General features: G+C 39.7%; 1 protein-coding gene across 4 annotated transcripts in view; it reads left to right on the plus strand.

The window, feature by feature from the left end:
* LOC115608521 (leucine-zipper-like transcriptional regulator 1) overlaps positions 1-22677 on the plus strand; it is a 55661-nt gene that overhangs the window by 16882 nt on the left and 16102 nt on the right. The window contains exon 1 of one of the 4 annotated variants that reach the window (XM_030487439.1): positions 22483-22627. The exons of 2 other annotated variants lie outside the window; for them this stretch is intronic. The gene's annotated coding sequence lies outside the window, so the exon portion shown is untranslated. Of the gene's footprint in view, positions 1-22482; positions 22628-22677 lie in introns of those variants that run through there. One more of the 4 variants, XM_030487436.1, reaches the window with a different exon arrangement.

The raw sequence follows: 22677 nt of genomic DNA on the forward strand, positions 1-22677 counted from the left end.
TTACAAACTCATTTAGACAGAAGCAAAACAATTTGTCTGTATCAGGCGCTGTTCTTGCCCACCTCCCAGAAGTGTGGGCAAGAATCATCCTCCCTCCTTTTCCTTCTCTTTGGGATTAGGCAGCAGCTTGCTCCTTGGAATTTCCGTAGAAAAGGTGGTTCAGGCCAGACAGAAGATCCTGCAGACCAGATCAGGCCAGTGGGCTGCATGTTGAACCATGCAGGTGAAGAATTTTCAAAAGTAATCTATGTCAGCCTGACTACATCCACTGACTGTGCTGTGAGTTTGGCCAATGCTAAGAGCTTTTCGAAGTCACCATGTATATCTGGACACAAAATCTCTTACTTTATCCTCAGTCTTTGTGCAAACCTTCTCTGTCCAATAGGATGCTCTCTGCTCATAGCAGGCCTACACAATCCTATTGCTATAATCTCAGGCACTGAGCAACATTATAAAGGAAATTGTCATCACCTAAAAACTTAACCAAAAGCTTGTGGCTTTTGGAGTCATCAGCCCTGATAAGAAAACAGAGACCAGTATGAACAAGCTGAAGTATTATAGTGAACTCATAATCCTGACAATTGTAGCCAATTTTATTTTCCCTTGGTTATCTCATTTGTTGTCACAACTCTCCATTCTGAAACAGAAACCCAGTGGGCAAAGCACGGGATTAGATACTTACTAATTTAACTGCAGTCTTAACACTAGTTCCTACATACTGTAGCAACATGGAAATGGTTTCACAGTATTATGAAGGGAAGACTCCTGTGTCACAGTGCTGAGGTGGGAAAAATACTGTTTATGATTCTGATTGATTGTTGCTACAGTGTAGTTTTAGTGAGAAAAATGCTGTAACCTAAATGTTTCTGTCAGTTGGGAATACACCTTGTTTATAAAACTACAAGAGTTGAAGTAATGTTCATCACTCAAGTTTAAAAGGTGCCTTTTGAATAAAAACAGGGTCTTGGCTGACTGAGACTGAGACAACCAGGACTGAAGGAGGCTGGCATTTTGAGCACAGTAGTAGCAAAACTAGATGGCAGAGCAAAGCTTTAGGAAGTCTCTCAGATGGAAAGCTTTGGGCAGGAAAGGAAGTGAGAAGAATGGAGGGTGCTGCTTACTAAGGGGAGGAGATAGAAAACAATGATGCTATTGTGGCAGCAGAGCTGATGAAGGTCGGATGAGAAGATAAGCTTTAATTTGCATGCTTTCAAAACACCCATGCAAAGTTGGTGATTTTTTACTGAAAGATTAGGGCCAAGGGACATTGTGGCCAGGGGGTTGCTGTATTTATATGAATTGTAATCTACAGTGCTTTAGTCTTTCAAGTGAAAAACAGTGCCTTCAGCAACTTTATGCAAAGGATATCTGCTTTACATTAGACTTGCTGTATTCTGAAGAGTTGGTTATAAACCTTAAGATCTGTGCTTTACAGGAAGCTCTGGGAAGGGTCTGTCCAAGCTATGGTATATCTGGAGAAGTCACTGCTGGACATGGAACAGGCAGCAAGGCTGTCAGGTCTAACTCTAGCCAAGAGATACTAAGCAGAATATTTCCGCCTTGAATACGTGCTTTTATGACTCCCAGTTGAAGAACTGTGCCCAGTCTTTAACCAGAGAGGAGAGACAAGAGTCCCAAGGGCATGGGACCATAGCTGGGTCTTGTGAAATTAATGGGGGAGAGCTCTACAGGTGGAACCATGTTAAAATTCTTTTACAGAAGTTTCTTATACAAACCTATCTCCTAGGAAACAGTATTTGCCTACATTAACATTCTTTACCTAGTACTAGATATATAGAATGTGCCTAGGTTCACTGCTGTTGAGATTTCCTTCCTTTAGCATTCCTACAGCTTGCCAGCATGTCTGCTTCAGCAGAAACAAAGGTTAATTAAACACATCCGCCCATTAGAGCAAGGAGCGAACATTACAATCTGGCCCAGAGCTACCTTCTTCAGCTGTCAGCACTGAAAGATGCTTGGAACCACAAATTAGTCCTCAAGCAAAACTAATTTCATCAGAAACTGCTTGTTTTATTGAACAGAGAAGTCCTTCCCCATATTTACAGTTTCAGCTTGTACTTGCCTTGCTGTACATAGTTCGAGCAAGAAACACTGTAGTGGTATTTTGCAAGTTGCACAATCCAAGATTCTTGGATCTTTACAGTGCCACAATTAACACATAATAAGGAATGCTGGAAAAAAATGTGCCATGCCTCCATTGCTGACTCCACCTTTTATAATTTATATAATTTAAGGTAACTGATACTGGATTTTTTTGTACTTGTGGCATTCCTTAGCTTTGTACCTTTCACTGTGCTTGCACAATGGAACTAAACTGGCCAACTCCCTCATTACACATTTCTTTTCACTTTCTTTTCCATTTCATTTCCTGGCTCTAATGTATAAGCACCATATTACCACAAATGCTTTCTCAATTCTGTGAAACAAATCTACATAATAATACATTCATTATATTAATTCTTCACATTATATTCACTCTAGCACTATGTCTGTACCTCCGTTTCCCTCTCACTGTCACATGGGGAATGAAGGCAGACAGCATATACCCTTCACAAACATGTACTGTTACTATGCCTATAATCCCCACTGCTTGAAGAACTGACATTCCTAAAATGTTTTCTTTCTGTGCTGAATCAAGAGAACAAAGCTGCAATAGACCTGTTACAGAGCAGTGACTAGTAATGTGATTACTAAGGTAGCCAGGACACATTGAGGTTTTCACTGGAAATAGAATCTTAAATGAAGTAATTATGTAAAATAGCATGATGTCTACTTAATCAAAAAGGCTGACTTGTTTTCTGTTCTTTTCAGTAATAGATGAAAAAAGTATAACTCTACATCCAAATTTCAAGGCCCATATTATATCAGAGCTCTTCGCAGATGCAATACTGTTATGCATTCTCCATTCTCATTTAGATTATCCACAAGCAATTTCTGATTTTCTCAAGATGACTCATTCTTCATACCTATTAGCTGAATTGCTGCTGAAAACGATTCTCTGCCCATGAACTGTATGGGCATGTATTTCATTTCTATTCTTTTGGTTAGTTTTGATTAGACACACAGACCACAGAGTCTTCTTTCTATTCCCAATCTGGAATATTTGGCACATAGGTACATTCTAATTTCAAAACCTGTTTTGCACAAATAATAGTTAATGTTTGATTAAAATTTTCGGTCTCTCAAACATTATTACAATTACATTTGATGGATTAATAATAGGAACTATGGCTAAAAAGATACTTGAGTGAAGAGCCACAAAAATATTTTCACTTACTTGCATTGCTTTCCTGGGCTTCATTTCAAAGTCAAAGAAAGTCACAGAAGTGTCTTCTTTGTCCACTTTGCACTGGACAATCCCTGCCTGGTTTTTAAAGAACCCCTTTGAAAGGCAGCATCTCTAGCCGTGATAGATAGGCACAGACACATTGCTGTCTTGCAAACGGCTCATCATTTGGCATCAGGCCATTTTCTGAACTCTGTGAGAAAAACACCTTCATCTCCAAAATAAACTGAAAGCAGTGGAATTTTTAAGGTATTTACTTGTTAATAATAATAACTTGTTAAGTTGCAATGAAGTTGTGAGGGTGTTTGCACAGCAATGCCCTATTCATTATATATGGCAAAAGCCTTTACAAAAATCTTGGAGCTGACCACAGCCTTGTGCTGCTTGTCTCACACACATCAAAAATACTGTATGATACAAAGCATTGTATAAGGCTGTGCAACAGACAGCTGTGTCTATATCCAGGTTTAATAGGGAGCAAGCCATGGCAGTAGTATTTCTTCATTCCCTTTGCTGAGCCTCTTTCAGTCTTATGCCTGCATACATATTTTATAGGCCATTTATTCTTTCCTACACTGAAGAATGCTATTGAACAGGTAAGATAGTGAGTTCTGTAAAAATTTGTATTTTTATGTCCTATCAACATAAATATGTGGACTATACTCAGAAAAAGCTGCTGGAGCATACCATTAGCCTGAACACAGGTACAATTCATTTAAACACGTTTTCAAGTATCACACTTCTTTATGTACTGGTTTGTTCAGAGATGACACAGCATAGTTCAGAACTGCACTTCTAAGTAGATATTTCTTAAGACACAATTGCTCTTTTACGCTTCAGGCTACATTTTCTTAGTCATGACAGCGTAACCAGCAGTCTATCTTTCACTTTCTGTGGGGCAAGAACTTTACTATGCTCCATTAATTAAAGCTACGGGTATTATTAAGTAGAACAGCTGTTGAGATTATGAAAATATAGCATTACTACATTGACAGCAAAGAGATTGCTGTGAGTTTTAAGTGTGTTCCTTATTTTTTGTGGAGATCTGCTTGAGTGTAATTTTGAAGTTCAGGATTACTGTAAACAAAACATATTCAGCTGATACCTGAAGCAGTATCTGAACAATACTAAAAATACCTAAGCAGGGAAAACGTTTGCAAGTATTTCAGCTGCTTAGGTAATTAAAACAATACTCCAACATGAAATTGAGAACAATTACTTTAATCATTTAAGCAGTTCATTCAACTTTAGCATTGACTCTGGTTTCATGATTAAAATACAAGGCAGTGAAGCAGAAGACATAAACTATTTTCAGTGTTAGCACTGACTCACTGTGTGATATTAATCAAGTAACTTAATTTAACTGTCTCACTCTCTGTCTCACCTGTAAAATGAGGGAACCTACCTCACAAGTTCTTTGTGAGATTGATTAATTAAGCATTTGCTGCACACCTAACATTTCATGGATGTAAGGTGGTGGAAAATTTATTATTAACCACTTATATGAACAGGCTACAAGAGCAGAGTTGGGTGGTTTCTATAAAGGAAACTCACATCTCTTTCATCTTTGAATTTTTTAAGCATGACAACAAAATAATTAATTACAGGACCTGATGGTCTCCAGTGCAAGTGAGCTAATTGGTGATGTCAAGATTGGAGGCAGCCTGGGCTGCAGTGATCAGGCACTGGTGGAGTTCACAGTCTTGAGGGATATAGGTCAGGTAAAGAGTAAAGTCAGGACCCTAACTTTTAGGAAAGCTTTTTAAGGAGTTAGCCCTCAGAGACAAGGGAGCAGAACAGAGCTGTCAGATCTTTAAGGATGCTTTCCATAGAGCGCAAGAGCTCTCAATCCCCAGGTGTAAGAAGTTAGGAAAAGAGGGCAAGAGACCAGCATGGATGGGTCAAACTAAAGGGCAAGAAGGAAATGCACAGGCAGGTATCCTGGGAAGAGTATAGGCATGCTGCCCAGCTGTGTAGGGACAGGATCAGGAGCTGGACTTCAGGGTACTGGTGGATGAAAAGCTGAACATGACTTGGCAGTGTGCCCTTGCAGCCGAGAAAGCCAACTGTATCCTGGGCTGCATGAAAAGAAGTGTCACCAGCAGGTTAAGGGAGGTGATTCTCCCCCTCTACTCTGCTCTTGTGAGACCCCACCTGCAGTACTGCATCCAGCTCTGGAGCCTTCATCACAGCAAAGACAGACCTGTTGGAACAGGTCTAGAGGAAGACCACAAAAATGATCAGAGGGCTGGAACGCCTTTCCTGTGAAGACAGACTGAGAGAGTTGGGGTTATTCAGCCTGGAGAAGACTCCAGGGACAGCTTAGAGCAGCTTCCAGTACCTAAAGGGGGCTTATATGAAAGATGGAGACAAACTTTTTAGCAGGGCCTGTTGCAATAGGACAAGGGGTAATGACTTTAAACAGGAAGAGGGGAGATTCAGACAACATGTAAGGAAGAAATTTTTTACAACAAAGGTGGTGAAAGACTGGAACAGGTTTCCCATAGGAGTGGTAGATGAGCCATCCCTGGAAACATTCAAGGTCAGGTTGGATGGGGCTTTAAGCAACCTGATCTTGTTGAAGATGTCCCTGCTCATGGCAGGAGGGTTGAACTAGATGGCTTTTAAAGGTCCCTTCCAACCCAAGCTATTCTATGATTCTAAAACTGTGGCTGAAGCCCTTGAAATGAGTCTATAAATTGAAAAAAAGCATAGCCACAGCCTAGACAGACCAGACTATAACTAAGAATAAAAATACATTGCCATTCTTCAGAAAAGCAGTTTTTCTCTCCTATGATGTATAAGTAAATTTACATCTAATGAAAGTGAAAGGCAGCATATTTAAATCTGGAGAAAGGAAATAATGTTTCTTTAAAAACCTACAGTTTTTACTGAACTCATCGCCGCACGACATCATTGGAACTAAGAGCTCAGTGAATTCAAGAAACACACAGAAATGTGAATTATCCACTGTGATATTCTGTGAAATGAAAGAGTTAAAACCCCCTCATGTTGCGCAGTACAAGCCAACTAATAGCTGACAGGTACTTAAAGCATAATTGCCTGTGAAGCCCATTGGACAGCTGATACTTGCAACTGTATCAGAAGCACCTAGCACAGGCTGCTGTGAGATGCAGAACCCTGCAGTAGGTGGACTAAGGGTTGCCTCTAGTACAGCAGTCTCAATGCTACCGAGCCTAGACCAAGAAGCACACAAGCACATCTTTAGCATCCTTCTATTTTTATCATAACAATGTTGTAGAAAATGGCAGGTTTGTTCTGTCATAAAATTAACATCATCAGCTTTTAACTGAAGAGGAGTTTTTACCCCATGATGCAGTTTAGTAGATAACAAGAACCAATTATTTTTACTAACATTGTGCCGTGGCCCTATGAATGAGCCAATCAAAACCACAGCGAGCAAAGGAAAAATGGATAAATTAGTGTGATCAATGACATATTCAAAGGTTATGTGTTTCCTGTACAGCTGCTGGCCTCACCAAATACCATTTGGGGAAAGGACACAATTCATTTCTGAAGCCAGTTATTGTTATCTTAAACATTCAGAAAAATATCACTACTGCTTTCTGTTGGTTCCCTTCAAAACAGAGTTAAATTATAATAGAACTCTAAATGTATTATTGATATAGTTAACAAGTTTGTACTAAATTAGCATTGCAGACATATCTAGACAAAACCTTAGGCCCTCCACCAAGAACAGCAGAGCCTTTAGCTCTGCATTTCAGAGCTAAAGGCCAAGATGGAGAAGGGCAGAAGTAACCAAAACAACTTCATGGGTTATGTAGTTATACTAAAAAGAATCAGTGACTCACTGTTAATGTTTACTTGGCCTGTATGCGTTAGGGACGAATGGAGATTAGTGCAGAAAACCAGTACTTTTATTCTCCTTTTATTTTGCTTATTACTAGCTAGCACTACTGCATGCATTGTCAAGCAAGATTAAAAATAAACAAGAGGTGCTTCTCATCCAGCATTAATACAATGCCATATGCTCATGCACAGCCTCTTGTATATATTTTAGCAGCTGTTTTTTCCTGTCTGTCCACAGCAAAATGGTATGTTGCCTCCCACAGTACATGTACCTTGACCCTTTCCTACACCTGGCCCACACCTTTAATCCAGTCTCTGCACCCCAAAAGCCTCCCATGTTGCTGCTATCCCTTTTCTCACCCCAGCTGGGCCAGGAATCTCCTTTCTCTTCTCACTTCAGTGATGGATAATGACAGCGAGTTCTCCTTTCACTTGTATTTCTGTCCCTAACTGCACATACATGTAAATACATAGAGACGTGATCTTTCTCTGATTCAGCTTTACAAGTCAGATAGTTTGCTTTCTTAGCTGATACTCACTGTGCTTAAAGGATGGTTTGTCCTAGAGCAGCAATTTCTGAAGGCGTATGAATAAGGCAGGCAGGAGGATGATGGCAGAAGCAACTCCACTACAGTATTACAGACCAATTCACATGATGACTGTAGCTGGACTCCTCCTAGTGCCTCAGAAAGCTGCAAAAGGGAAGGGCTCAGGATATGATATCATGCACTCATTCTAAAAACAAGGAAACTGTTGTAGATTATTGAAAAAGTAACAGCTTAAACATTCCTGAATGGCCAATAACAGAAAACTACTTTTCTGTTTCACCTTCCCTACCTTCTCCAGTGAAAGTTTCAATAAATGCAAATGACATGCTTAGAAAATGATATTTAAATCATTACTAGGACTAGCCTAAGAGATGTATTAGAGCCAAGCCACCTCAGAGCATTGCTTAGTGTTGCCTGATGTTGTCTGTTGTCTGTGCTTATGCTAGATCTTAAGCTTTGAGCTGTTACCAGGTCTGTTCAGGCAAATATGCAAGTCCCCAGCATAGCTGACTCTGCAGCCACACCTGGGTTTGTGTAAGCAACAAGGATCCATGTGTATCCACCCCTTGGCAGTATCCTGACTTGTTTATTGCCTTTTTCAGGGAAAGTAAGATCTTCTAAAGCATCTAAGTGAGTTAGGAGCCCAATTAATGTTTCTAAAGCAATGTAAGCAAATAGGCTTGTAAATCTCATGGAAAGTTAATGTGATTTTGTGCAGATTTGCTGGGGTAAGTTTTACTCCTTAGATCCCTTTCTAATTGCAAGCCTGCTTTAGAAAAAATAATTCATCTACAGGGCTATACTATTATAAATTTATTTCCCAGGTCATTATTTACAGCCTTTAAAAAAAGAAACTAGTAAACATTTGAAGCAAAGCAGATGTCCTAACTCAGCACAATTGTTCTTAAGCTGGATTTACCTTTGAAGTTTGGTGTTTCTATTTCAGATCCAAAGAAGTACCTGCATGCCTGGAAGCTTGTCTGTTCTTTCCAGCTTTATCAATTGGTCTAATAAGTCACTCATTTTTCTTTCAAGTTGTCCAGGATATTTTTATTTCTGTTATAATCCCATAAAACACTCTCAGAGAAAAATTTAGCCCAGCCTTCAAGGATGCAACACTTTTATGGTGTGTTTGGAATTGTTAAATTCTCGTTATGGCAGCCATTGTGCTTGCCCTTCAGATTTCTTCTTTGTGTTAAAAATTTCCTGTGATTTTTTTTTTTTCATGTAATTCATCCCAGATTCAGCATTAAGGCCACCCATGACTGATATATGCTTACTGTAATTTTCAAGTTTCCGTATTAGCTTTTGGTTTAATGGCTTGGATTTTGGGGAACTTTATCATATTAAAGCAGTTTAGTGATTGGGCATTTTATGTTTCAGTATTTGTCAGTACCCTTCTACTGAGCTGTACAATAGGGTGTTGCTCTTGCAACTCTATTGTTTAAAAAGAAATACTTTGCTGCCAGATTTCTTATTTTGTTTGTGCCCTTTGTTACTGGACTTTCAATTTCAGGAACTTGTTCTATTTAAGAGGATAGTGGAAGAACAATACTGTATAATATAATATTTATGAAACAGATGCTGGCATTATCAATGCTTGTTTATCTAGCGGTGATGTGTCTCCCAAATAAACCAGCAGTAGTAGTAAAATAAACTGGAACACCATTTTCTTCATAAAGATTCTAGAGATTTTTTAACTATTTGTACTTCTGAATCAAGGTTCTTTAGTTGTTCTGTGTAGTAAAGAGTAGTGACATCTTAAATTGGGCAAACATAAATTGTGAGGTTGAGGAGCGTGAATTAAGATCACTAATACTTTCACTTTTGTAGAATTTGCGAAGTCCTCAAAAACTGGGATAGTTTACATTTACATTTCTGTTTGTCTGCTTTTGCCTTGATTTTTAGTAGTACTATAAAACATAGATAGGTGATCACCTGGATGTGAGATTTCCTGTAACAGCACAGACTTGTCACAGCTCCAGGTTTGATTTGAACATTTCATGTATCACACACTGGAACCAAACCATACTCTTAAATGTTCAGAGGGTGAGGGAGCTGGAACTGCTGCTTGCTATGAAGGGAGCAGAGGTACCTCTGGTCTGTTCCTGATCCTCTCCACTCCTCCGACAAGGTTACTCTACAGTACGCATCTGGCTGCAGCACCTGGGTCATTGCCCAGCCCAAGCTCTGAGGAGGCAGAATGCTGCCTGCTTCATGGTGCTAATCTGAATCTGCAGGAAATAAACCAGATGGTACCTTGGAATATTCTAACTGAGGATATCATGAAGACCACACACACATTACTAACCAGGCCTTGAGTCCAGGCACATGAAGCAAGCCTAGACTAACCACAGGCATGTTGGTGTTGATTCTCTTCTTGGTTCTTTAGTGATTTTAACATCCATCTGACTTCACACTGAATTTCTTCAGTGCAAGCAAGATGAAAAGCAACTAATTGTGCACAGCTCTGATTTGCTTTGTTGTATTCCTTTTTCTTCTTGCCAGAAAACCATCTTTCTCTTAGATTCTTATATTGTTTTCCTCTTCTCCTTTTCCTTCAAAATTTAGTTAGAATTATGGAATCATTAAATAATTTTTATTAGAAGGAATCACTGGAGATCATCTCATCTTTTACCCACTCAAAACAGGACTATCTTCAAAGTTAGGTCAGGTTGCTTAGCACCTTGGCTGGTCCAGGTGTGAATATCTCCAAGGGTGGACATTCCAGTCTCACTGGGCATCCTGTTTAAGGGTTTGACCACCCTCACTGTGAAGTACATATGAAGCGTAACTCATATTCCTCTGTGCCTACATAAGGCTGGGATGTTTCTCCACCTTAACCTGGTAGTAAACCTGGATACGGAAATAGTTTTGAGCTTGGGAAAGGTAGAAGGGAACTACAATATGGGGAAATGTGGAAAATCCAAGATTTTAGGTTCATAGAAGGCAGTAGGAGAGACAGCGGTAAACAGGAATAAAAGGGATCATAGGAGGGAGGGAGAAAAGAAATGGCTCTTTCACAGGTCAGGCAAGGTTGCATGTAGGAGCATAACTTGGATAATGAGAAGGCAGCAGGACCATAACTAAAACGGTCACCATCTCCAGATTTGGGTACCTCTTACAACTCTAAATAAATCTGCCACAGTGTGCCATAGCTAGAAGTATCCTGCCAGTTCTGGCATGAAATTGATTATAGGAGCTTGCAGATAGTTTTGCTTTCTTAGGTTCTCTGTACAATTTTAGTTGGATAACACACTTCACGTTTAAGACAGTGCAGGTATTTTGGTCTGCAACTGTTCTGTTCTAGAGAAAGTTGTTTTTCTGTAGAAAGAGGTACAAGTCCTGCCACATACAAACATAGACAACACATGATAATTATACTAGAGTTTGTTTAGAAATAACTCCAGTTTTGATTACAATAAATTTTCTCAGAGATCTCTGGACTAAAAGATGCTTTATAAATATATGCAAAGATTATTATACATGACGATACCAAGGAGATAGAGCAGTGATGAGAAATTTTAGTGGCGAGCACTACCTGAGGTATAAATACTTTTCCGACACTAATAAAAAGGAAAAAGAGAAATTGAAGAATTCTTTTCCTTTGCCAATTATTTAATTGCTCAGGAATATTCAGTGTGACTGTTAAAATTGCTCTCAGGTGTCCAAGAGCAACACTAGCAGCAATTGCATTTTGCAGTAGCAGAAAGCAGAGGAGTATGGATGTGTGAAAGGAGAGAAAAAATCTTTAATAAGTGTGAGGTGAGTTTGTGTTCCTAAGAATGAAAACCTAGGTGATTTATAATAGGGGATCGCATTTAGTGATGTAAACATGTTAACTGATGAGTCCTCACAATACCGTTGTGAAGTAGGGAAGGATTATGCCTTGTTTTGACAGATGGAGAAACAGGGACAGGAAAGGCTAAATTCTTACCAGGATCCTTGCCAGCTTCTTTCAAAGTAATTTCCAAGGAAGATCTTTCCCTGAAGAAAGCTTGAAGCTACAGACATCTCTCCAAGTTTCACTCTGTTACTATGGGAGAACAGAGATGGTCATACGTGTTGAAGCTACTGGTCTGGCCTTTTTTGGAGCTCTGACTGGATTATAATCTGAACAGAGAACAAGCAGAAACAACCTTTTCTATATGATGACTCACCTTGCCAGAGCAAGATTAGTCAATGGAAATTTGTGTCTGCCTGTAAATACATACCCATCCCTGCTTAAGGCCAGGGGCAAAGCACTAGGGCAGTGAGAGTGGAAGCCTGAGTTGAGTAGTCATAGCTTTTTGCTGTTGGCACTCCAACATCAACAGAAGTAAAAGCAGAGGAGTCCTAGGCTGATTTCTAGCATCGTAACAACCCTTACACTTGAAGGATGTCGGGTGCTGAGTCTCCACTCTTCCATTTATCCTCTCTGCTCACAATCCGTCCAAGGCATACTCCAACCTTTCCCAACACACGCTCTTTTCACCTGATCTTGGGTCGGTACGGGACTGCTAATTTTTCCTAGATCTTTTCCCGAGGGTAATTATTCAGTCTGAAGCTCATGTAACTTTAGATTCATTTTGTACTGCCCTATTAATCAGTAAAGCAGTCATATGGTAACCAGAACCTTGCAGTGGCAAAGGTAAATAAAGATTTAAGTCATGACCTTCTCATCAATAAATATTCATTAAAATGCTGCTTTTTTTTTTTTTTTTATTCTGGTAGTTGGCCACACTTGCATCAGGTCCTTCATACAGTCAGGTGTACTTTGGCTTTGCCATCCTTTCCCAGAAGTGTCTGAAATAAAGAAACTTGATTATTTGCCAGCTGAACTAAATTCAGTTAATTTTTCCCTAATACTGGTAAATGCAGTTTGAATGTTGTCAGCAATAGGATTTTGGTATATCTGTATTCACATCCTAAATATAGCCTTCACAAGAGGTCCAAATAGAAAAATCCTTCAGAAGCTCCCTTCATCGCAACTTCTTTCTAAAATGAGCTACTGTTGAAACAAATCTGGAGATAAATGGGACCTTAACAATATAACTTTGTGCCTGCTAGTGCACTTAAAACTTCAGGAGTTTAAAACCTGCAAACTGTATCACATAAAGGCTGTCAATACCACTTTCTAAAGAAATGCTTTCATTAATCTTAATGATTCAGGATCTATCATATACTCAGTGTGTTCACTACTCATTAATTGTAGGATGTTAATAAAGTTCTTGCTTTCAGCGTACCTTGATGAAACAATAAACTCTGTAAATTCAATCCCCCACAACATCAGCCTGAACCACTGGACCCAATCTCTGTGTCCCAAGCTCCTAATGCAATCTGAGCAGTGTTTAAAAAACTGATTCTGTATCATTTTAATGGCACATACATAGGCTGAGAAACCCTCTCTGAACCCTAGCATAGGATATGGAGCTGGAACTTCATTTCAGAATGGGAAAACCCTTTGCTTGCTTATTCCTTTTATTAGTTTCACCAAGGCCTACAAGCTTCTAGTTTAGCTTGTTCAGAGGGGGAAAAGAAAACAAAATCCATTTGTTTAGCAAAGCGTTTTCTCTATCATCTCTAATTACCCTTAAAAAAATCTCCCAAGTTACACATCTTCGCAAAATAGCAAGTGATTTGTCTTTTCTCAGTCTGATCTCACTCTTGTGGCTTCCAGGTTTTATCAGCATCTCAGGTGAGACAGAATGCCTCCTGTTGCTCTCTCCAGATTGTCTTAGTATTTGGCAATGATTTGCTCTCATTTGCGAAGAAGCCTACCTCTTTATATGTAGGCTGCCTCTTTTACTCATATGCTCCAGCCAAAATACTCTGTCTGCGTAAGTTGAATTAGTTGGTTTGTGGGGTTAGGATAGGAATGAGAGACAATCAGAGATGACAGCTCTGGACTGACTGATATTAGTCTCTCAGTTTTAGTTATTCCAGGAGAGGTCAACCATTGTCCCTGGTCCGAGCAGCATAACAGACTAACATAGTCCATCTGGACTTTCTGTAGGGACTAGAATGGCAAACCTAATACAGACACAGGTTCACAACACAAAAACACCTTATAATTTGATGCAGACAGTTTTTTGTTCTCCTGTGTGCATCTCATCTTTTGTAATAAAAGCTATTGGGATGCCATGTAGTTATTGGCTAGGATAAGAACAAAGGAAGGAGAGAAAAACATGACTCAGAGTGGGTTACTTGTTAAAGAAACTAATTATTTAAGTATTAAAAGAGGAAACACATTTCAGAGAAAGCAAAGTTCTCCTGCTCTTCGCAGTTATTTCTAGTCATTGTGAGTTATCAGGTATCACCTAGTCTAATTAATCACACCCTGAATTACCATACATAAAATAAATGTGTTCATTTGCAGTAAGAAAAAAAGTATAGGGCTGCATTGTGTGATTTGTTCCTGTTTCTTACCTATCTATCCTGTACCCCAGCTTCTTCTAATGAAAGAGGATGTTATGTCCCCCTGAAAATAGCTAGGAAATACAATTTAACCTGTGCAAGTTTCAAAGTCAGGTCACCTTTTCACAAGAAGATAGAAACACAAAAATAAAATTCATGACAGATTACTCGACTCTTAGCTAAAGTAATTTCATGTATCAAACTGCATTTCAACCATTGACAAAGTCTTTAATTTATTCTGATTTTCACTGAATTGTCTACATTGCACAATAACGTACCTTATTGAGAACATCTTCATTTGCCATATTCTACTGAGCCACTAGATGTCTCTCGCTCCTACATAAAGCTCCAGGTGTGAGAAAATCTGACTAACCAGAAGGACTAAATTGGAACACAAGCACACAGGGGCTTTCTGTAATAAATGCTGGTCCTTAGAATCACACCACTGAGTGTGATTCTGTAAATCATGGCAATTGCAAACACTGATGTGCCAAACACACAACAAATGTAACTGTGTTTGGACAAAGTGTATGTATGGCAATACAAAAATCAGGTGAGGCTGAAGAGAGCAGATGAAGACAGCATTGAGCAAAACAGTTTACAAACCCACGTATCACAAACTGGATCATTTCATTCCCAGCTATTCATTGACAACAGCATTTTCCATATACATATGTTATTGCTGACTTTTTTTGCTATTCATGAAGTAAAATGGCACAGTTTTTCTTGGCAGTCAGACTAGATCTTATTTATTTGAAGCATACAGTTGACTGTAGTCTAGTTGGGGTATGGGTGGACCATACCACTACATGGATTTAGATAATTACAGACTATCTGGGGAATGGTCACTTCAGTATCAGACTGTGAATGTTGGGCAATGTAAACCAGACACAATACCAGTAAAGATATTTGACTTACACTGGCAATAGTGAAAGCAAAGTCAAACACTGTTCTAAAGGAAACAAAATGTTTCACCAAATAAATAGTGTCAGGAAGCTGCTTGCAACTGCCTATGAGCTATACAACTCCCTTTTCCTTTCCTGTGCCCTATCTGCCTTTAGCAAGTTTCCTCTATGCACACAGAACTGACCCCCATTAGTTAATTCATACCATCAGCACTTTACAAGACCCTGCCACAGAAACTGCTGCATCTCTAATTCTGTTTTGGAAATTCTTCCTCAGATTAGGATTCACTTCCTCAGTATGTTACATTCATGGACTGGAAAGGGTAAGGTCACTTGTAAGGGAAAAAATAGAGAAACCCTTCCTCCAGATTAGCTTTGTTTTTTAAGTCACGTGAGTGGTGGCAATTTACATCTGTACAAGAAATAGGAATCGAATGGCTTTTTGTGTTACCAAAATATTCATGGCAGAAGATCACAGCATTTCTTTTCCCAGTTGATTTGAGATTGGTTCTGAAAAACAAGGGTGCTACCGTTTTTCCTTAAGGATACATATAAAGTGTTCTGCCACCTCAGTGTTTCTAGTCTCCTAATTTTAATGCCACTGACCGAGTGATAGATTTTCATTGCTAATTAAATATGAGATCATGGTCCATGCTTTCCATGTTATTTATGCTTTAAATGCCTGATGATTTCCAGGGGAGCACAAGCATTTAAATGCCTTCATGAGTCTTGGTCCTGTTCTTAAAAGATGAAGGGAAAAAATTCATGCAGTTCTCTAGAATGTGTTTGTTTGTCCAAGGCATTGTCAAAGCACAGAGAGCTGGGAATGCAAGAACTAAAACCTACACAACATGCTTATGGCCTTCCCTACTTGAGGCCTTTGAACTCTTCTTCTGGTTCTGCCTCCCAGCTGTCCTCAGCTTGACTCCAGTGGAGGGAGCGATTGTTGAAGAGACAGTGTGTAAAATGCATCAACCATTTCTGGCCCTTCAATTACTGCGTTGTCTAGAGCTGCTCGGATGACAGTTAATGACAATCTCGCAATTAATACACTGTGAACTGGTGACCAGCTTCCACAAGGCCATCTACCGGTGATACCAGAGAGGGTCAAATCCAGAGCCCAGAGACCATCAATGCGAGATTTTCATTGTTTTCAGTGGGATTTCTGTCAGCTTGTTATTTCCACTGATGAAAGATAAACCATTTGGGGGCTAATAAACCTTACAGTTCCATATAATCCCTGGTGTTCTTTCTAATGCTTATTAGCTCTGCTCTCACTAGTTATCTAACTTAGTCTGAAACTAAATGAGTTTTTTTCACAAGCTAATATGTACATTACACAGAATTTCCTTTCCCTTCTGCTTACTCTCGTTGTTGGCCATCTTTTTAATGGGAAACTGAGAACTAAGAAATGGAGAGAACAGAATGACCTATTGAACCAATTTCACTCCACGGCATAGCTGACAGGAAAACGGCTGCCTCAGCTCAGGGTTCCAGGAACAGAAAAGCAGATGTTTCTTGGCTACATTTAACAGATGTTATTCAAGTTTGAAACAACATTTTAAAATACAGATCTCAAGAGTTTATGTATTTCCAAAGTATTCAAAAAATGGGAAAGTAGAAATTTCTTGCGAGTCTTCAAGTAGTGCCAAGCATGCCTTTTTTTCTTTCTCTCGCCCTCTACCCTCCTTCCCCCCCCCCCTTCATTTTTCCATAAACTTCTCTGGTTTAGCATTCCTGTGGCTGATACATACACCAGAACATGCACTGGTGCCTACATGCCTCAGATAATCAGATCGGGTAGATTAACACTGCCACAAACTTAGCATGTGAGCTTGGGCAAATCATTCAATTTCCCAGGATCTCAGTTCTTCACTTGTGCTACCTAGAGCTTGTAAGCTTTCCACAACAGCGTCTCTCTCAACTACCAGTATCTACAATAGCTAGTGCAAAGAAACCATAAGTAAGAACATAGCCCTGGGGTATTACCATAAAATAGATTTTAATAATTAAGATAACTACCAGCTCTTCAGTAAATGTTGACACTACATAAAACAAAGTGGGGGGAGACACAGATTCTTATAGGGTAATTACAGACTATCCTGTCAACTGTGGATGCTCTAAGTCCGAGCATAAAGTGGGAGGATGGAAAGGCAGAAGTGTAAGACAACAGTTTCCATCCTATTCTCTGAATAGATTCAGGTTGCCTGTGTTATTCAGTCATAACAGCCAATTCTTTATTTAGAGCATCTTCCCAGAGTGACCAAATTATGCTCAGAATAAGACAAAACCAAGGAGAGCAGGAAAGGTGTGCTGAAACATTCTTACTCTGAGCCCGCCAGGTTTACCTCTGAATACATTTAACATATGTACAGGAGCTCTTCTGTCAAGCATCAAAGAATTAGTGTGATATTATTCTCCTGCTACAAATAGAGAACTGAACTGACAGCATACAAGTGATGACCAAAAATACACATTAAAGATCCCAAGCCTAAGGAACTGTGCATTTCCCAAGAATAAGTTTTAGCCCATATTTACACAATTTCCTTCTTCCAGTTATGCCAAGTAAATCACAAGAACTGGCTGTGATAAAACACTCTAAGCACTTCCTTCCCTGGCTGAAACCAGAGATATGCTACCAGCCTCAAAATAGAAAATGCCTCGTCTTAAATTGATTACTAGCTCTCTTGTTGGTTTAGGTGGAACTGAAGGTGAAGGAGATGACTTTGCTGAAAGAGTTCTTGAACTTGTCAGACATTCCCAATATTCTGTAGACATCTGGGGTTTGGGGAACTGAAGCTTTTTACAGGGGAGAGGTGTCACCACCTATACCAACAGAAAAGGAGCAAAAGCACAAATTTAATGAAGATATTTCCGTGATGTTCAAATGTATTTGCAGAAATTTCGTGGTATCCTCCCCTACACTGCATTGATACATAACACATGTACAGTATACATTAAGCCAAATGTGTTAGGTTTAGTAAAGAGTTACTGTAGATATGATTCTATTCCACTAGAGAGCTGAGATAATCACCACTTTTTAAAATGCAGATTTAGTCCAAAATTGATTTCTTCTCAGAAAACTAAATACTTTCTGAAGAAAAAAAAAATGTTGACTTTTGCAGAATGATTATTCTATGTGAAAATAATTGAGCCTTTTATCAAATACTTCAAAATAAAAACATCATATTTGGGACTAGAAATGATTGAAACGTTTGCCAAACATTTTAAATACATAGACCTGAAACTTTAAAACAAAGACTTCAAATGTTGATAGCTTTTTATTTTCTTTACAGCCAAACATAGAAGTATTTTCCTGTATCTTTATAGAATAATGTGTATAATACAGCCGCCTTAAGGGTAAAAATGCTGGCATGTAAAAAAAGCATTAAGTTCAATTATTAGAATTTAGTGTAGCCTGTAACAACACAGAAGAACTGAAGCTGGGTGCACTTGGGCTTTCGTGGCCACAGCCTGCCCCACTCCTTGTATTTAAGTTCCATAAATTGTTCAAAACATTATCAATAGAATTAATAGCCAAAATATTGCATCTCAACATCTGGTTCATATTCTTCTCCCAGTTATGCTCTGCAACTCTAAATTAAACTGAATACCTTACATGAAGCCGCTCCAAATTTATGACGATATAAGGAAGAAGTGAACTTGGTCCTTTGTCTTTAAAAGATGTCTGTATTTGCAGCCAAGTAAAACCCCATGCAGTTACGTACTCTGTGGCACAAGAGTGCCATCCAGCGGTAATTCCTAAACCTGTATTCGCCGAAGATACTCCCGGAGAGGTGACTAGTAGCCGGTACTGGTTATATCTACGAACCTGACAGCTGCAAACCTAAACTCCTGAGTAGCTATAGCTAGGCTGAGAGGAACACTTCTCTCAAAGATTAATAACTTCTCTTTTCTTTTTCTTTTTTTTTTTTAATCAGTTTCTCATACTGATGTAGTTTACACAACAAATATAGATTATTGTTTGCTTAAGCATAGGAACATCTTGAAGTGGGAGGCTCCTGAGCTAGCTAGACTTAGAACCAGTATGCACCACCATCATAATATACACTGCATCTCAGCTAACAAACTGTGCCAGTTTTCAGCCCCCTTTGATGGCAAGGCATTACTCAGTTCTGATTAGAACATGCCAATGCTGATTTAAGCATCCTTGCACAGAGCTTCACCACCTGCTCTAGATGTGTCCTGTGTAGGGGACAGAGTTGAGAGTGCAAGTCATCAAGCTTTGAGGCTGGTTTCAGGTGAATATTTGTGCACCCAGACATCAATCTGACTACTGGTATCTCTGATCTGCAAAGAACGAGCCCTGAATTCAGGAAGGTCTGAATTCAGACCTTCCACTTCCTGGATAAATACTTTATCTGCTCTAGTATATTATAAAAATGTCTTTTTCGAGGAAACAGGTGCAGTTGCAAAGACTCACTCACTGGCATCCATTAGAAGGGTTTGAAGATTACCTCTTAAACACTGGAGGCTTGAATGGAGTAACACATAGTTTTTAGTTCCCGATTGAGGAGTTGAGAGACAAATGAGTGCCCAGTTGCTTAGCCGTGTTGAACTGGTGCAGATATGAGCACTTACAGAGAGGCTCTATGTGGCAGAGTAGCTTATGTAAAAAACCACATAAGGTGGCTTAGGAATTTAGGCATGATGCAAGGTCAGACACAACTCACTGGGATTTTTCACTATCTCTCTTTTAGATTTAGGAGCTCAAATTCTGCCCTAAATCCTTAGGTTTTGGATTTGGTCTGTAGTCAATAAAATAAATTCTGGCTAAAACCCCATGTATTAATTGCAGGTTTTACTGATCTACCTTATTCTCTGTCTCACCCTCTCCCCCATCTGTAATGTTTTCCTTTGTAATTAACAGTATCTCTTGCAATGCAGATGCATATGAATGATCATGACTGATTCACCTATTTATTTGGCCTGATTGCCCACAGATTAAATCATTTTGTACAATGCTCCTGTTAGTGTTCTACATTCATCTTACTTCTAAATAGCAATTAAATTATCTGGGGTTATGGGGCCACAATTGCAGATAATACTTGCAAGGCAGAGAGCTCATCCTAACGAGCAGCAATTTCTGCAATGGTCTCTTCAGGAGATGCAGAAACAGGAGAAAGAATATTTTTATTTCTAGGTAAAATTCCATTTTGATGCATCTCTTGCACTAACACGTGAGGTGGGATGAGATACTGAAGATTCAACTTGGTCCTGTGAACAATACAACAACAGAGTTTCTCCCTCTTAACCTCTGTAACACACCGGTGGGCTGCATACAAAGAAACTGATAATTTTGCATTATTTCTATGATCATCTACTTCTGCTTCAAATTTCATTCTGTTCAAGAGTGAACAGGTTTGCACTACAATGGTACAAAAAAATTATTTTACCTAGAATTGGCCTAGCCTAAGTAGTCAAATTCAAAACTATCTGAAATACTAAGGAGTGTGGAAAAGAAATGGAAAACATTTTCCACCAAAGAAGAAATACTTGAATGCTGAAAATGACACTCATTCTTCAGGACTAAAATTAATATGACTTGACCTATTAATTTAGTGCGGACAATTACTTTGAGTTTATGAAAATAAGAGACCAGTAAATCAGCTACTTGTATGCTTTGTAGCAATCCTTGTACTATAGATATGCAGTAAAATGAAACAAAGGGTCATTTACATTTTTTAGTTTCATAGCAAGTAAGCAAAAAAAAAAAAAAAGTGTCCTCAGATATTTTCAAAGGAATTGGATTCCCCATAAAATGGGACAAATCTTTTGCCAGTCTCTTCTTGGATGAGCCTCCTTCTCCTATGCATGATTTTATTGCTGGCTTCTGTGCATAGGTAGAGTAACCTTATCTTATTGGAATGTGAGTGCTCTGCCATTGCAAAAGGCTGCAGTGGACAGTTGCAGTGACAGGATTAACACTGACTTGTTGTCCAAGCGAAGCTTTGGAGCAAGGGTGGAATACAAAGAAAATAATAATTTACATTTTCTGAAACCTTTTTTGTGGCTCGCTATTTAAGAAATAAAAAACATTGATGGGGGGTGTCTAAATTTAGTGAAACCTTGATAGTTTTCGTATTTGATCAGACTAGAAATGAAAGGACAACTGGCGATAATCACATCTATCCAGGGTGCAGACCTCAAAGGGTGAGCCATACCAAAGTGCTCCCTGCAGATACATAAGGAGCTGCCACCTCCTGTTTCTGGTGTGGACAATATAATATAATGTGGACGGAAATAATTAGTTAATCTTTTGTTTAAATAAAGCATTTGGAGAAAAAGCTAAAAATAAACACTGATTCATTCCTTGTCAGGGAAGTTTCTCCTGTCAATTATCACATTGTTACTGCTGTTTTTAATCTAGTCAGATGGTGAGATTGGCAATCCCTTCTGCAGGGGCTTCTGGGTGTTATTTTGTAGAGAATCTTGCTTGAAGGACTGATTTCTGCTTTTATGGGAGCCAGTGGGAGTTTGGCCACAGTCCTTCACGCATGTTAATTTGAGGGACTTCCAAATGTTAGCTAATGATCTCAGAGTTCTTTTTATGAAAAATGTGTGGGTTTGTTTTGGGGTTTGGGTTTGTTGGGTTTTTGTTGCCTTATTTTTTTTTTTCCTTTTTTTTTTTTTCTTTTTAATTCCTAGCAGGAGGCAATTAAGAGGGTCTGTGGAAAGTTCTGCACTGTAGGTCTGGACTGGCCAGTAACATCTAAAATCCTAGCATGAAAAAATCAACAGCATATATTGCTACCATACTCAGATATATTATACATCATATAATATTATTGAAGGTTATTCTTTATATTATTCATATAGTCCAGGCCACATGCTTTGCATTGCTATGGACTGGGTGTATCTATTGGCCTCCACTTATGCCAACTTGAAAAAGCAATTACGCTCTTTCTTTTTTAGGAGCAATACTAAGGAAAAAGCATAGCCTCCACCCCAAAGCAGGAAAACACGTCAACATGGAAAATAGAGGCACGTGTGGGTGGGGGAGTTTCATTCCCGAGTGTTTAATAAAGCCTTATGTAGCTGTAAAGGAGAAGCAGAGAGAAAATAAAAGCAAACCCCGTGAAAGCTGAAGCAGACAAGCAGAAAGCCAAGGACGCAAGTCTAAGCAAGCACTGGGGCTGTGGCTCAGAGAAAGCATACAGAGAGAGATCTTTGGGCTAAATGCTGACTTAAAAGAGCTTGGAACTGAGTGCAGAAACAAACAACTGCTCTCCGTGCAAAGAAAAGTTCGTTTCTGGCTGCGTTCAGGCCAGAAACAAGATTTTATACATTCCTCATGAGTAACAGGGCTATGCCACGGCAGTACGGGACTCCGGCGCGCTGCTCCCGGCAGCGCACACAGCCCGCAGGACCCGCGCAGCCTCCCCGCCAGCACCACCCGCTGCCCCCCAGGGGGACCCCGCCGGCGGGCGGACCCGCTCCCGCGATCTGCCCCCGGCACCCACCGGCTCCTCCCGGAGCCCGTCCCCACGCCGGGGACGAGCAGCACCGGCGCGGTCAGACGGCAGCGCACCGACCGCTCATCTGCGCGCCTCCGCCGCGCAGGCTCGGGCAGGGGCCGCGCCTCTCGCCCGCCCGGGGCTCGCCGCTGGCCTTGGGAGGTGAGGGGGAGCAGGGGATGAGGGGGAAGGAGACTGCTGCCCCGGCGAGG

Source organism: Strigops habroptila, chromosome 5 (genome assembly GCF_004027225.2).
Source record: "Strigops habroptila isolate Jane chromosome 5, bStrHab1.2.pri, whole genome shotgun sequence".
In the NCBI taxonomy this organism is placed as follows: Eukaryota; Metazoa; Chordata; class Aves; order Psittaciformes; family Psittacidae; genus Strigops; species Strigops habroptila.